This window comes from Octodon degus, unplaced genomic scaffold (assembly GCF_000260255.1).
Source record: "Octodon degus isolate 3935 unplaced genomic scaffold, OctDeg1.0 scaffold00020, whole genome shotgun sequence".
Classification (NCBI taxonomy): Eukaryota; Metazoa; Chordata; class Mammalia; order Rodentia; family Octodontidae; genus Octodon; species Octodon degus.
The window spans coordinates 9,674,054-9,685,327 of NW_004524596.1; positions in this window are offsets into that span (position 1 = coordinate 9,674,054).

Here is an 11,274-nt window from a genome sequence, read left to right on the forward strand (position 1 = left end):
TTCACTTTCTGTGTATTGCTTTCCCATTTCTTTTTTATTCTGAGACAAGGTTTTAATGGATTGGATTTTTGGAGCTCCAGTATCAACAGACTACAACCAATACATAGTTTTAAAATATTAATTAACAATGCTGTTGTACATATACATCATTATTCTTTCTATGATAAAATTTAAAAGGACAGTTAAGGAGGTAAACATGCTCAGTTGTTGATGAAATTTCTTGGTAGCAGTCCCTAGCAAGCTTAAACTACATGAACAAGGTTTACATCCCTTATTAAAAATTTTGTGCTTTGATTTAGTCTGTCAAATCAAATATTTTTTCTAAAGATGTCTCTTTAGATCTTCAGTTGATGTCATTTTGTAAAACTATTACAATAGTGATACATTGGTATTAAAAATGAAGGTCACTTCGGAGGTTTTTGTAAACATTTTCTTTACTTTCAGATGTGCACAGCTTCCTTTTTTACCTTCTATTTTTTTTTTCTTTCCAGTCCTTGATTGTGAAAAGGTCATTTAGATGATACTCCTATTCAAGTCTGTCCATCATTATTATTCAAGTAATTGCCCCAAGGTTATTATTATAATTATCTTGTCATCAGATATATATGCAATCAATCACATTTCTCACAATATTTCCTGTGATTCAAAAAATCAAATTTTTAACTATTTGTTCATAATATTTTAGTTCTCAGTTTTCTAAGACTCAAGAAATTTGTGTAGAAGCTTTCTTAGACGTTAAATTCCAGGTTTATTTCTCCAAAAACTTATAAAGAAAAAATAAAATAATACCAATTTGAATGCCAAAGGAAAAACTATAAAGGTATGTTAATGGTAGAAACTGTATTAGGCATCACTGAATTTCATAAATAATAATAGATGAATAATTTTTGAAAAATAGGTAAACATAATTAGGAATCAGTCACGTTTTATTTCTCCTTAAGCATGCATTTCAGATTTTTACAAGAAAATGTTAAAAAGAGTAAGATTCAGAAAAGGTCATGACTTTCTTTGATTCTGTTTCTTTTTTTTATGACAAGAGGTAATCTTGTACACAAAATGTAACATTTAGCACCATACACATTTGCCTAAAAAGTAGTGCTACACATGCCTGCTCTTTTTGCGTCCTCAAGTTTTCTTTAAATTGCGTGTGTGCCTGTGTGTGCAACAAAGCACTTATAATTTTTTTTTTTTACTAAAAAATGGATATGGCATCAAACACGGTTTTAGCTATCCTAATTTGTGGCAATCGGGAAGAGACATATTTTAGAAGATTCCACACTCCCCTCTGCCTGTGAGTCAAAGTTAAGTGAAATACAAGGATCAAACTCATGGCAATAGTGCAGACTTTTGATCATCTGAAAACTTGCTCACGTTTCTAATACAGTGAAGGGCCCTCAACATAGAGGATGTGTTTGGCACAGACTTTGGAAAAACTGGAGCTAAAAAAAAAAGAAAAGAAAGGGAAAGTAGTCACTTGCCCCATAAATGCAGTTAGGAGGGAAAGCAAAAGGTTCTTCAAATCATTCTGCTGAAAACAAAACAAAACAAAACCCTACCATTCCTTAGGAATTATGGGGCATCATTACTTTGTACCAATCACAAATATTCTTTTTTCCTATAGTTTCTTTTTTTTCATCTTCTAGGCTTTTCCCTTCTGTCAGAGCAGAAATATACTTTTACAAGTGTGGGTTGTGGGGGAGATTAAAAATCTTGCAGAAAAGCACACGAATACTACATTACCTTCCCGTCTACTGCACGCAGCCAGTTTATAGCAGGTCCTAGTCTAGAGGGAAAAAAAATGTCCAAAGAGCAGTGGAGTTTTTAATTTTTTTTTTATCATCATGTATATTGTTTCCTGAATTCGAAGTGAGCTAATCATTCTTGATTGTATCATTTCTTATTAACTTTGAATAGCGAAAAAATATCGTGAGACTATGAGAACAGGGAAGAAACATCCACTCCCCATCTGGGCCTAGTAGCAATGTTAAAGTAATCATAACTATTAATTTGCTTCCATGATTTCACAGCATGCTGCTATAAACACACACGAACTCAGAAATGAGATTAGCGTGCCCTTCCTGGTTAACCGGAACTTCGTTCCACTGCTACATCTCATTAAGACAGTGGTGGCCAACCCGTGACAGATGTGCCGCTGAAGTCATGCTGAATCCTCTCTTTTGAACCTGAACTAAGTCGCCCCCAAACTGAATGAACTGCAGTCCCTGAGCAGTTAGTTCATTGAGCTAAGCAGGCACTTAGTTCATTGAGCTATCTCGCCAGCCCTATCCAGGTATAAACATTTAAATCTTACAACTTGTGTCAGGCAAACAAGACACATGGTGAATGATAAGTGAGATTGGTAGAGCTTGAGCAGGCCTACTCTTAAAAAATTTTTTATTTATTTGATACAGGGTCTCTCTGCACAGCTTGAACTCCTGGTGATTCTTCTATCTCAGCCCCCCAAGCGCTGGACTTGCAAGTGTGCCCCACCATGCTCAGCTTCAGGGCTAGGACAGAGCTCCCAGGACCTCAGGGCTGGCGTAACATGTGGTACTAGAGATCAAATTCAGGTCATTGAGTTTCCCAGGCAGATGCTTAGACCACCAAGCTATCTCCCCAGACCCTAGAAAGCCTACTCTTCTGTTTTTGTGTGATAGTTACAGAGTGCATGGGGTCTTTCTTGCTGTTTTTCTTTAGCAGATGTTCACCACCTTTGGTTTACCTTAGCAGATGTTCTATGTTTCTGGTATCTCCAAATTTTTGGGGTCCCCACTGCACATTTATTTCTCTCAACTTCACATACTGCTCAAGGCCAAGACCTGGCCTTCTAGGTTTTCCTTGGAAATCTGGGTGGAAATCTCTATACTCCCACAACTCCTGCATTCTTTATGCTGACTCAGGCAATGCCAGAAAAGGCATCAGTTTGAGCACTAGTTAAGCTCCTTAGGAAAATAGTTTATAATCCTTCTGGATACTTCGATGAATGAGTATGGTACAATGAGTCTCCAGGAACTAATTCCCTAGATGATTCTTCTTAAGGGGTGGACTCAAAAGCTGTCTTCTCACATAGAAAGTGCATTATTTTGCATTCTTCAAACCTCTGATTGATTGGAACTTGCCAATTCCTGGGAGGCTTTAAGGTATTTTTTTATGGTCCAGTTCAAACTACTTGGTTTATTTATAACAATATGATTTTACTGATTCTTGAAATGACCTCAGGGATCTTCCTGTTCCAGTTCAAAACATTTGACTTATTTTTGTGGCACTAATCTCCAGCAACTGTGTCTCATTGGCACCAGCTTTATATATAGTTCTTTTATAGCCAAAATTTACGGTATTCAAACCATCCTTGTTTATTTTTTTCTTCTTCCAATTCTTACTTTTAATCTGGATGAAATTAGCTAGAAGTTCCCATACAACAGCTTGAGTATCGGGCTGCCTTCAAAATTCCCCTGCAACACAGGGGCTGGAGGTTTGGCTCCCCGGCCTGCTGTCATCCCTGCCCCCAGAGTACATGAGATAGCAATTGAGACTGGGTATGGTGGCACATGCCTGTAATACCAGCTCTTGGGAGGTTGTAAACAGGCAGATCACTATGAGTCAGATCCAGTGAGAACCTGAGAATCCTGTAGATCCTTCCCCAAAATACAATAAATAAATAGAGAGATAGAAAGATAGATAAATAGATACATAAAATAAATTTTAAAAAATAAGAAAATTCCCCTGTCAGATTAGTTAGTCCCTTCAACTCAGCCTTTTGCACATCTCAGGAGCAAAATGCAGCCAAATTATTTGCCAGAATGTAACATGCATGATCTCTTTCCCAATTTGCAGCAGAGTCCTCATTTATATCTTCATGAGCCTGGTCTGTATTACTGTGAACCTTTCAGCTCTTCATCTTCTGAGCTCTGATCAGAACTGTCTATTGGGCTATGGACATAGAATTTTAGATTTTATCTAGCTTGCTTTTCTAAACTTTTCCAAATTTTTCACACAAACCATTTCTAAAAAGTATAAATGACACCGGCAGAAGCAGTCACAACAATGAAACTACTCTCTCATTCCAACTTTCTGTATGTCAGCCTTATGATTGGTGAGAACAATTCTTGACACTTACAACTTACAGGTAAGCTTCTTTGGCTCATGAAATTAGAGTCTGCACTTGCCTGAGTCCACAGCAGAACACCATGGTGGAAAGTCACAGTAGTGCAGATCTGCTCAGTTCCTGGTGTACAGAAAGCAGAGCAGAGGAGCCACACCAGAGAGGAGGGACCAAGAGTCAGTTACAGTAACTAGGGTGATACCTCTATGACTCACTCAGACAATGCCAGAGGTCTAGTTCTGTAGGTGGCTCTCAATCATCTACTTGATAATCTGACTGAACTGTTTCATACAACTAGGAACTATCTATTAACATGTATTCCAGCAGCAATATCCAGTGAAGATGATGGGGCAAGAAAACAAGGAAGTGGAAAGAATTTTAGTAAATAGCCCAGGCAAATAAATTACTCTAGAGATACTATTTCTTATTTACCTCACTAAACATAATTTACACAATGCATATTATGACATATATATATATATATACACACACACAAAAGTACACATAGGTATGGCATATATCATGTAACTATGATATGCATGTTTGACTTTAATGAATAGAAAACTTAATTCCTCAACATGCACCTCACTATTCCTAATTAATTTGTCATCAAATTATAGCTATTTACATTATTTTCTTTATCTTTCAGAGTTGTTCTAACATTCATCTCTTTGGGATTCAATAATTCTTATTTATTTCTCCGCTTCTATATGTCATTTATGTTTGTATTACAAAGCATTGATTTATATCTGGTCTTGCTTTCTGTTGTTTTACATAAGCAAGGGTGATTATAAAATTTAGATTTCCATATATATGTATATATTTTAATTAAATTTATTTTAACTTATGCATGAAAATATAATTAATGTACATTTCAGGGAGGATCCTGTGATGTTTTGATACACATATACAGAGTGAAATTTGTAAAGTAGGTTAAACATTCTCAAATACTGATCATTCAAAAATTTCAAAGTCTTTTTTGCTAGACTCTTCAAATGCAAAGTACATTAATGTTACTCATAGTTACCCACCAGTGCAATAACACAACTAAACTTTTTCACCTACATATTTATTTCAGATATTTGGTATTTTCTTTTCACAGGAAAAGTGCATTTTTCACCATCATTTTTCTTTGAAATCTCATATATGCACTGAAATTTACAAAAAGCTTCAAATTCTAACTTTTTCTTTATTTACTGTATCAGTGTAGTGAGTATTAATGTGAGGTTCTGTAATGTTTAAGTATCTGTTAATGTATTAGTTATATAGCTAATGGTTCAACTGATTGGTTGGGTATAACTACCATTCTGTTCTTAAAAGTCATCTGATTATAAATGTTAATCACATCAACAGGATACTTGCACAGCAACATCAAGGCCAGTGTTTAGCCATGAAAGAAGACCAAATAGACTAGGTATGCACATAACATTAAACATCAAAGTATTAATCCTTCAGAGAATAAATTTTGCTTTAATAAACTATCTAATGCTTTTGCCTTAATATGTTTATTTAAGATCTAAATTATCTCTTTGTTTATGTTTATTGATTTCTTCAATAAACAATTATAGTTCTTCAAAATTTCAATGAAAATATACACTAAAAATCTCTTAACCTTTCTACTTTTATAATATAAGCATTAAATATGATGTATTTCCTTCTAAATAGCACTTCCTTTATCCTAAAAATCATAATTTATTATATTTTCATTTTAAAATTACTTAAAGATTATTTACTATCAATTGCAAAACTTAGACCTCAATAGTATGTTATTTTATTTAACAATGTCAATAAAGAATGATAAATATTAAGAAGTATTTTTTTCCTTAAAGTGATGTTTTAAACTGAATGGCATCATAAATTTATTTAAGTACTATTGGAAATTATTTTCATAGGAAGTGATTATATAACTGTAGATATAATAACTGTTCATAATTTTATTGCAACAAATTTAATATCCTCCACTGAGTGCCATTCTTTATTAATAAAGTATATTTAATACCCTTTCAGGCATCATTAAATAGACTTCTAGATAGTCACATGCCTAATTTTAAAATGAGGTGGCATGCTTTAAAAGCTAGTAGTGTGTGTGTGTGTATGTGTGTGTGTGTGTGTGTGTGTGTGTGTGTATTTAGATTCTTTCTTTGTTGGATTTCTTAGCTTAGTAGCACAAGTTTTGCTTTACTTTTGTGAGTTTAGTTCAGAAAATATCCAAAGAATAAAGGTTACATGTCTAATTTGCAAATAAATGAAGTTTATACTAAAAATTTTCACATAAAGATGTAACAAATCAGACATGTATTTAAATAGCATGAATTACCTATATTGTAAAGCATATCATTTATGCTTTTTGTTTTTACTTTTATGTTAAATTCAAATTAACAAGTATAACCTTCATATATCTAAGGTATAAATTTCATTATTCAGTGTATATGTATGCATGTCCTTATGTCTATAAATATATGTTAAAATACCTTCATTATCAAGGTAAGGAACAAATCAAGATACTTTGAAATTCTCCTATATTCCTTTACAAACTTTCCCTCTTTACTCTCCCCTTTTACCATCTCCAGGCAGTTAGAGATGTGCTTTCTGAAATTATACCTTCTCAAATTTTAAATTAATTTTATACAGTTGTGATTGTAGTGAATATATTCTACTTATTGTTTGGAAAGGAGGTGGCTTTCTTCATTAAATGTAATCAACAGTACATTAGCTTTTATTTTCAAAGAGCATTTTGCTACGTGGCAGTATGGACTGTGTCCCCTCATATTGCATACGAAGGCTTTGTGTGGTAATTTGAGCATATTAGATCATGAGGGATTAATGTCTTTAGGAAAAGAGATATGCTCTCTCTCAGTCTCTATCTCTCTTTTTCTATTTATCTCCCTCCCTCCTTCCATGTGAAGACATCAAAGATGATCAGAGGACATACCAGAAGAGGGAAATCAACAAGCAAGGAAGAGGTTTCATGTATGACACCAGATTTGCTGTCACTTAAAAAATATTTAAAACTTTATCCTGCTTATCTTAATATTCCTTCCAATGGTGCCAGATATCATATTTCAGTGATCCATGAGTACCAGTGTTTAGAACAACATCATATCTAAGTCCTTGCAGCAGCCTGTAGACCCATCAACAGGTGAAGAAACAGGTAGAGAACATGTGGAATCTATGCATAATAGAATACTACCCAGAAGCACAGAAGAAAGAATTTGAGACACTTGTAGAAAAATGGATGCACATTGAAAATATAGAGTGATCTAAATCAGACTTACATATGTAAGTATCAGATGAACACTGCAAACTACACAGAACATACTAAAAGAAAAATAGATAGATAGATGGATAGATAGATAGATAGATAGATAGATAAATAGATGAGTCATTTGCAAATGGGAAGGTATCTGGAAGAACAAGTGTGAAAGGAAGGGAGGGGGAAGCAAGAAGGTATACCATGTACAGGAGCCTAATAATCTCAATATAGTAAACACTATGTGTCCTCAACATGAGTTAAAATAATATCATTAACAAAATGCTGAAAGGAGATTTGGAGGCAAAGGGAAAGAGGTGGGTGGGGAGGAGAAGGGATTACGTACCTATTACAAGGTGAGTGTAAACTTCATGTACTGAAAACATGTACTAACAAAATAAAAAAAAAATAAGAGAGTATTTGGTAAAGAACAACAGTCATCGTTAATAGTCTTCAAGTGGCAGCCAGAGTAGATTTGGAACAGTTAGAAACAGAGTGTTCTCAATCAAACACCATTTGACTCTAAGAGATTATGTAATTGCAGCATCTATTTCTTTTCTCCTCTTTTAATACTTTTTCTGTGCTGCTAAAACATCTCTTTTTTTCTCTTAAAGAAAATCACTGATAAATTTATTTAGATTAAGGTTAATGCTACTTGTTTTTCCTGAAACAATGACATGTACAGAGATAATCTTGAGATAAAGGAAATGTTTAAACAAAAAGACATTTTGCTTTTAAATCATTGAACATTCCTAAAATTCATCTGGAACTAGATGTGTTCTAGGATAGCAAAGCAAAACTGGCCAACAAGGATAAGGCAGGAGCATAACAATCCCAGACTTCAAATTATGTACAAACCTACAGTGATAAAATCAGCATGATTCTGGAAGACAGAAAGTCTTGCGATCAGTGGCACAGATAGACATAACTACAAATACCCTCACCCACCTTATCTTTGACATATGGGTTGAAAATTTCCACTGGAAGAAAGCATGTTTAATAAATAATGCTGGAAAAATTGGCTATCTACATGTCAACAACTAAATTTAGACCTATGTCTATCACCATGCACTAAACTAAAGTCAAAATGGATCAAAGATCTAAATATTAAAACCAAAACACTAAGTCTACTGGCAGAGGAAGGTAGATGTCTCGAAGACATAGGTGTGCTCAAACTGCACAGGAAGTACTTCAAAGAATCAATAAGTGGGACCTCATCTCATTAAAAAGCTTTTGCACATCAACAGAAATCAGAGTGACAAGAAAACACACAAATTGGGTAAAGACTTTAGTCTTCTGTCCCTCAGTTAAAGGTTTTTTTTATCTGAAACATATAAGAAATTAAAAGTAATCAGACTCCCAATTCAAAGAACTAATACAGAATACAAAAATTGGCATATGAGATGAACACACACTTCTTAGATGAAGAGGTACAAATGGAAAATTAATGTGTGATAAAATGTTCAACATTATTGATTATTGAAGATATGCAAATCAAAACACTAAGATTCCATTTCATTCCAGTAAGAATGTATATCATCAAGAAATCAACCAATAACAAATACTGATGGGGCTTCTGGGAAAAAAAAAACAGAACTCTTTTCTGCTTTTGGTGGGAATGCAGGCTTGTGCAAGCACTGAGGAAATCCATATCAAGTTTTCTTAAGAATAACCCTAGTATCTTTTTAAAAATAATTTTATTGAGAAACAATAGCAATGAGACAGTTTCAAAACCAATTAATCAGGCAGTTTCAATAATTAATACATTGAATATTGTTGTTTTCTTATGGTTATTCATAGTACAAGACAAAGACATGATTTCCTGTCCACAAACACTATTAGAACAAATCTTTCTATTCATTGAATCAAGAGAAAGTAACTGTATATCTATCCTATTTTGAATATACAGATACAAGATAACCCTAGTATTAAAGGTCCCATTCGAAACAACTATACCCCTTCTGAGTATTATCCCAGAAGAATTAAAAAAACATCGTATCACAATAATATATGTGAATCCATGTTTATAGCAGCAGTTTGTAATAGCCAAATCTTGAAAACAACCCAAATGTCAACCAACCAAGGAATGAATAAAAAAGATGTAGTATTTATATGCAATGGAATACTGCTCAGCCATGAAAGCAATGAACTTTAGACTTTTATAGGTAAATGGATGCAACTTGAGCCCATATTCATTAATGAAATTAATTAATCTTATAGGAGTAAACATCATATTGTCTCCCTGGTATGAGAAATGAGTAGTATAAACAGGTCTAAAATATAAAACAGACATGGTAAATTGGGAAGATTTTTTTATATGTATTTGGTACAGGGTCTCACTACGCAGCTCAGACTCATAGTGATCCTCCTGCTTTCAGCCTCCCCAGCACTGGAATTACAGGTATGTGCCACCATGCCCAGTCTTGGTGACAGGGTCAGAGTGTCCCATGTCCTTTCACTTTAAGCAGGCACTTAGTCCACTGAGCTATCCCGCTGAGTACAAGTATTTTACATTCACAGAGGTATGAGACAGTACTGCCCTACATCTGAAGTACAAAAAGACACAGTTTAAAAGGCGTTACTTCAGACTTGAGTCTCCTTTATCCAGCAGTGGGCCCAAATGATGATATGACACAGCTCACTCTCTTCATGAACATCTGTACCATATATTAGAGTCTTTATTCTAGAGAAGGTGTTTGGTTCTTCTTGAAGGTAAGATGGCTCAGTGTGCTCAGAGTTGTTTTTGCATCTTCCAAACTGTTCTAATGATCCTTGGGTCTGTTTTGTTTCACAGTACCATGTGGTTTTCATCGTGGTTACTTTGTAGTATAATTTAAAGTCAGGAATTATGATGCTTCCTGTCTTGCCTTTGTTGCCAAATTGCATTTGCTATTTTAAGTATCTTGAGGATCCAAATGAATTTTAGGATAGATTTCTCTATTTCTCTGAAGTATGCTGTTGGGCTTGTGATAGCTATTGCATTAAATCTGCATAACAATTTTGGAAGTAGGACCATTTTCAGTATATTGGTTCTTCTTACCCAAGAACAAAGGATCTTTTTCCATTCCCTGATATTCTCTTTGATTTTCTTTTTCTAATTATTGAACTTTTTCCTAAATTAGATTGATTTCTAGGAGTTTCTTTTGGGGGTGTGTGGTTATAATAAGTTTATTTTCCGATTTTCTTTCTCTGGGATTTATTTATGTAAAGGAATACTATTGATTTTTCAGTGCTGACTTTCTATCCAGCTGCACTATTGAATTTGGTTGTTATATCTATCAGTATTTTGGTGGAGTTTAGGGTTTATTCTACAAAGAGCATCATGACATATGTAAATAATAATTGAATATTTTCCTTTCCTATCTGTATTCTTTATATTTCTTTCTCTTGTCTAATTGCTCTATCTAGTGTTTCCAGAACTATATTGAATATGAATGTTGATAATAGACAGGATATACTAGTCTTGTTCCTTATTTTAGAGTCAAGGCTGTCATGTCAATTTCTGTCCATTTAGTATGATGTTGGCTATTGGTTTGTCATAGCTTTTAATGGATTAAGATAAAGATCATATATTCCAATTTTATGTAGGGTTGTATCATGAATGGTTCTTGGACTTTGTATACACCTTTTCTTTCTTTCTTTTTAATCATTTATTTCTTTGTTTACTTATTTATTTGGTGAGGGGTCTCACCACACAACTCATACTCATAGTGATGCTCCCGCTTAGCCTCCCCAGCACTGGGATTACAGGCATTCCCACCATGCCCAGTTTTGGTGGCTCAGCATGAAGAATTGGGAATTGAACTTGGGTCCTTGTGTTTGCGAGGCAGGTGGTTAGACCACAGAGCTATCTCCCCAGCTGTTCATACACCTTTTCTGCATGTACTGAGAAGATCATGTAGTTTTTGTCCAGGCTCTGTTA